The sequence below is a fragment of the Muscardinus avellanarius genome, assembly GCF_963383645.1.
Source record: "Muscardinus avellanarius genome assembly, chromosome: 1".
NCBI classification, from domain to species: Eukaryota; Metazoa; Chordata; class Mammalia; order Rodentia; family Gliridae; genus Muscardinus; species Muscardinus avellanarius.
The window spans coordinates 150,458,991-150,464,835 of NC_137786.1; positions in this window are offsets into that span (position 1 = coordinate 150,458,991).

Here is a 5,845-nt window from a genome sequence, read left to right on the forward strand (position 1 = left end):
AAACCCAAAGGGTGCATTTTCATTCATATGAAAGACTTCTCATAGTACTTTGTTTTCCTTTTTTTTAAAGGAAGTTTCCTTGTTACATGTGATAGGCAATGAGCCACACCTCTTCTGAGACTGAAAATTGACATTTTTGTTTCAAGTTATGTTTTTAACATTTATTTCAGAACAATAAAGATTCAGATTTGTGACAAAGGCCTTAAAGTGAAGATGTCCCTTGAGTGTCAGAGTGGTTTTTATTTTTGTAAGTTTGAATCCTGAAATTTTTGAGGTTCTAAATAACCATGAATTTGTGGAATTTTAAAGATTTTAAACAATCTTAATATTTGGCAATGTAGTTGTCTTTGCACAGTTAGGAAGGATAATTATTGGCCTTCTAGGATAATGGTTTTTTGATACAACTAATAGAAAACAGTTCTAGATATTGGAAGTTCTTCAACTTTCAGCTCTGAGTTTTTATAAAAGCTGTCAAGGTTTTATGCACACATCTTACCTGCAGAGTTCAGATTTAGAAAGGTTATGTCTAGTTATTTTGTTTCCTAACCATAAAATAGTGTTTTTAATAAGATAAATAAGCATTGCATGTATATTCTTAATATGAATTTTAACTTTTCTGTATTTCTTACAGTTGAGAAAGTCTGTTTCTGAAAGAGCAAGGTTGATCTATTAATCATTTCAAAATGGGACATCCTTGTGAGATTTAGGACCAATATTGAAATTGTATTCTCATTATTACGAATGGCATATTTATGATCTTTTTCACTGTCATTTTATGACACGGGGCATTCTGTTGAGAGCACTTTTTTTGCCTTAAGAAAGCTTTGGCTCTGATGTTGTAGACTGGGTTAAGATACATATAGGAGGAGGTAATAGAATAAGTAACCGTGAGAGAATAGTGGGTATAACTGTGTAACCCAATGAGGCCATTCATATTGGTAGTATCACAGTTTTCTGACGTTGGCAGTAAAGTATGTTGAGATGACAGCTTGTCATTATTCATATAAAAAGTACCTTTTAGGTTAGCAGTAGGAGTTTTTCCTTTTCATATCATTCCGTTTCCCAGGGATATGTAAGCTTTGTTCATATTCACAGTCCAATTACAAACTCAGTAGTATTCCTAATTTTATTGTATAAGTGAAGAAAACTAGGTTATTTTTCCATAAGGAAATTTCTATTGCGATTTAAGGTAAAAGTTCATTTTTTTATGGTGAAGTTGTTTAAGGAATGTTTTCCAGTATTGATTACTTAAGAAAGAATAGTATTTTTAAGCTTTTTGGTTAATGAACAGAGAGAAAACTGCCAGTGTTTTACTTGCCTTCTTAATAAGATTACTTTGTAAAGTTTTATAAAACACTGGTACAATAGTGGGAAATTTTTTCTCCCTAAATGTTTTGTAGATAGATAATTTTCTTGGAATGTTCCTCTGATGTACTTTTCAATAACTAGAATTACTAGAATAAAGATCGCAGGTTCTTGACCAGCCTCAGCTACTCAGTGAGGCCATCTGCAACTGAGACTTTGTTTCAAAATAAAGAATAAAAAATAAGGCCTCTTGATTTAATACCCAGTACCAAGAAATAAAAAAGCATACCAGCAGTGTTATGATTTAATAATCACAACGTTTTTAATATGTAATTCACTATAAGAAAAACATTTAAAATTATAGACCTTTGGATTTATAACTTGATTCTCGCTAAAGCACAACTCTTAAACTTGAAAAATGTCTGTTATTTTAAATTCCAACACAAGTGAAAATTTTAAGTTTTTAATTTATAACCTGAACTAATGGCAGTTAGTGTCTTTGTCATCTTCATTATTTGAGTAGAAATAAGTAACACTTAAAACTTCTAGGTGACCTTTTAAAAAATAAAATTAAGTATTTACCTTGCTTACCTATCCAAGGTTAATTTTAAGATTTTTTGAGTCTGAAAGTGATAGTTAAACTTACTTTTTTTTTCCTCCTTAAAACCAACAGCCCAATTCCACCTTGGTCATGCCTCCTTTACTTTTCTTGCTCCATCTGTTCCCCTTACCTTCTTAAGTCAACATTCACTTACTTTGGAGGCAAACTTACTGTGCCTAATTCATCAGTCAGAGTAAGGGCTATGTGCCTGCCTTTCTTCCTCTTTTCTTTTCTCTTTTCTTTTCTTTTTGTGGTACTGGGGATGGAACCCAGGGGCATTCTACCTCCAAGCTATATCCTCATCCTTTTTTTAAAATTTTATTTATCATTATTATTATTATATTTATTTATGTATTTTATTATTTTTTTTTCTTTTTGCAGTACTGGGGATGGTACCCAGAGGCATTCTACCTCTGGGTTATACCCCAGCCCTATTTTTTTATTCTTTATTTTGAAACAAAGTCTCTAAGTTGCAAATGGCCTCACTAAGTAGTAGCTGAGGCTGTCTGCAAACCCCATCCTCCTGTCTCAGCCTCCCAAATGCTGAGATTACAAGCGTGCACCACCACACCCGGCTGTTCATTTTGTTTTTTGAAACGGTTTCACTGAGTTGCAAAGGGCCTCACTAAATAGCTGAGACTGTCCCCAAACCATGACCCTCCAGTCTCTGCCTCCCAAATGCTGGACAAGCATGTGCCACCACTCCTTTCTTAATTTAAATTCAAATGGCATTTAGTTTATTGGGAAATTTATAGTCAGGATATTAAGTGGTCAAGATGTGAAGCAAAGAGAACAGTAGTAAGGAGCCTACAACCCTCTTGACTGTCGGTGGCTCCTTTTATAACTAAAGTGCCTTCCCAGGAAGCTATTGTAAAATTTTCAGACTTATTTCCTTTGTATGGAATGAAATACTCTATGGTGCTTTATAATGTGGAGTTAACTTGCTTCTTATAGAATAGTTTACAATATAATACGACTGGAAGAAAGTAGAGCCAGGTGTTGATTCTCTGTGGGAGGATGGATAATTTTTAATAAGGTTTGGTTCTCTAAAAATTTTCAAGGATTCAGGTAACACAGTATGATAAAAAGTGATATATACTGATCTGAGTCTGCATTACTATGTCTCTAACTATCTAATGATTTTTGTTTTGTTTTGTTTTGTTTGTTTTTGCGAGTCTGGGGATGGAACACAGAGGTATTTGACCTCCAAGCTACACCCCATGCCCTAATTTTTATTCTTTATTTTGAAACAGGGTCTCACTAAGTTGCAGAGGGCCTCACTAAGTAGCTGAGGCTGTCCATGAATCCCATGTGCTGGGATTACAAGCATGTGCCACCACGCCTGGCTGATTTTTTGTTTTTAAATGCTGCTGATAAGATTTTTGGCATTGCCAGGCGTGGTAGCACACGCTTGTAATCCCAGCACTTGGGCGGCTGAAACAGGAGGATCACACAGTTTGAAGCCAGCCTCAGCTACTTAGTAAGGTTCTCAGTAACTTAGTGAGACCCTGTTTCTAAATAAAGTATCAAATAGGTCTGGGAGTATAACCCTGAGGTAGAATAGCTCCTTGGGTTTCACCCTCAGTACCACACACACAAAAATTTTTTTTGGCAGAATTTTCAACAGTTGTATTTTTTATGTATAGTGTATAGGTTTTGTTGATTTTGTTTTTCCGAAGGCATCTAGATTAATTGTTCTTTGAACTAGAATTTGAGGGCCTCCCATGGGAATTTTATATGGACCCTTAGAAATATATCTCTTATATACAAATGCCTTTTTATCTAGCAAACCAAAAAGTTTACTTACCAATATTGAATGCCATCACTTCATGGAGGAGGGAGAGATAAAAGTGGGAGTAGAATTTTTTGTGTGTGATAACTAGAGTTCTTAAGGTATACGTTACACAGAGTTGCTCAGATTTAAGACACATGAGATTTATTGCTAATCAAACATTTCACTTTGAATTAGGTACTTCAGTAAAATATTCCCTTTCTGCCTAATAACTTATGTGAAATTATTATGTGCTTAATGAGGAGTAAGTAATAAGAATGCTGACTTAATTTGTTTTACTGCTTTCTTAAAGAAGTGTACTTAATACTATTGCCATAATACTACCTAATCTGAGGAAATTTTGTTCTGTGTTAAGGATCCTGTAGTCAAAAGTTTTGTAGCACATTTCTCACATGCCTCCCAAATGTGTAAAGTAGCAAATAAGTTAAGGGCATTTTAATATGTAATTTAAATGCACTTCTTTCTTAAAATAATAAAAAAGGCAAAAAATCTTCTTGCTAAAGAATTATTTTTTCTAAAGAGGAATTCTCCTTTAAGGAAGTATATCATTTAAATGATATTAGAAATCACAAGGAAACATTTCAAAAAGGGAGAATTTTCTTTTCAGGAGAAGAGAAAGAATAGCAGAATTCTATTAATTTCCTCAGTAGGAAAGGCTGGTATAAATTACTAAATATTCTGGATTATATAATTTTTAAATGACTGGTTTTATTACTTTCATGAATGTTTGATAACAACCAGATTGCTTAAGACTCAGTCTTTTTTGTTAATAGACTGAGTTACCTTTGATTATGTACTGTGGAAGCCCACAAAGCAGTCTTAGATAAAGTTTTATAGATTGTTTATAGATTGTGGAGAGGTGAGTTGTTCCACCAAGCCTCGGGTAAATTGCACTGTATTTAATTGTAGAGACATTTCTAGTGAACTCTTTACTTCACTGGAGCCAATCTTTTGATCTTTTAAAGCACAATTTATTTACCTTTTCCCCAGCACCAGACATAATAAAACTGATTAGATATTTTCTGTGTCCACCTTGTAATCTATTCTGTGAGTGCATATAGTGTTTCCTTAGCCTCTTTCCTTTACCTGTAACTAATACAATAGTTTTCTTTTCTGGTTGGATGAGGTATTTTGGTATGTGTGCTTTGTAAAATATTTAGAACCTTTTATAATATGGCTCGTTTTTACATGGGTTCTTATTTATCATGTGGTAAGCACTCTTTAAAATATATTCAGGCCGGGCGTGTTGGTGCATGCTTGTAATCCCCGCGCTTGGGAGGCGGAGACAGGAGGATCGCGCAGGTTCGAAGCCAGCCTCGCTGGCATAAGAGACCCTGTTTCCAAAAATAAAAATAGGTCTGGGAGTGTAGCCCGGAGGAAGAAGGGCTTCCAGGAACCCCAGTACCACAAAAAAAAAAAAAAAAAAAAAAAATTATATATATATATATATATATATATATATATATATATATATATTCAGTAATTCTCTAATAAGATTAGGCTTCAACATGAGTATTCAGCCTTGTCTTATTATTTCAGTTTTACTGGAGCTTTATTGTATTTATTTTATGAGAATGTGGTCCATGAATGGAAGTTGTAGCAAACTTCCATTGTTTGCTACATGGAAAGTTCTATCAATTTTTTTAGCTTTCCCTCAATTCTATTGTTTTAAAAAAGTATTGCCCTGCTTTTTGGTTTTTAACTATTAATGACTTCTTTCACACCCTTCATGGATTTGGTGTTGGTTAAGATTGTGGATTTTTTTTTAAAGCTAATATGCAAAATGGATATGTAGAAAACCAGATTTACCCTGTGTGTGTGTGTGTGTGTGTGTGTGTGTGTGTGTGTGTGTGTGTGTGTGTAGAATTAGTAGCTATAATTTACTTTTTATGTAGATCATAAGTCATGGGTAAAAGCCCTTCACATATTTGGAAAGTAAAAAAATTTTGCTTAGATGTTATTGCTACCATTTGCATTTGAACCATGAAAGAAAAAAGGTTAATACTTTGTCATTTGAGATTTACTATTATGACCTTATTGAATTTAGCAGAATTGATTTGGGCATCCGTGCTGCATGTCTGTATTCCTGGTACTTGGAAGGCTGAGACAGGAAGAACACAAGCTTAAGGCCAGCCTCAGCAACTAGC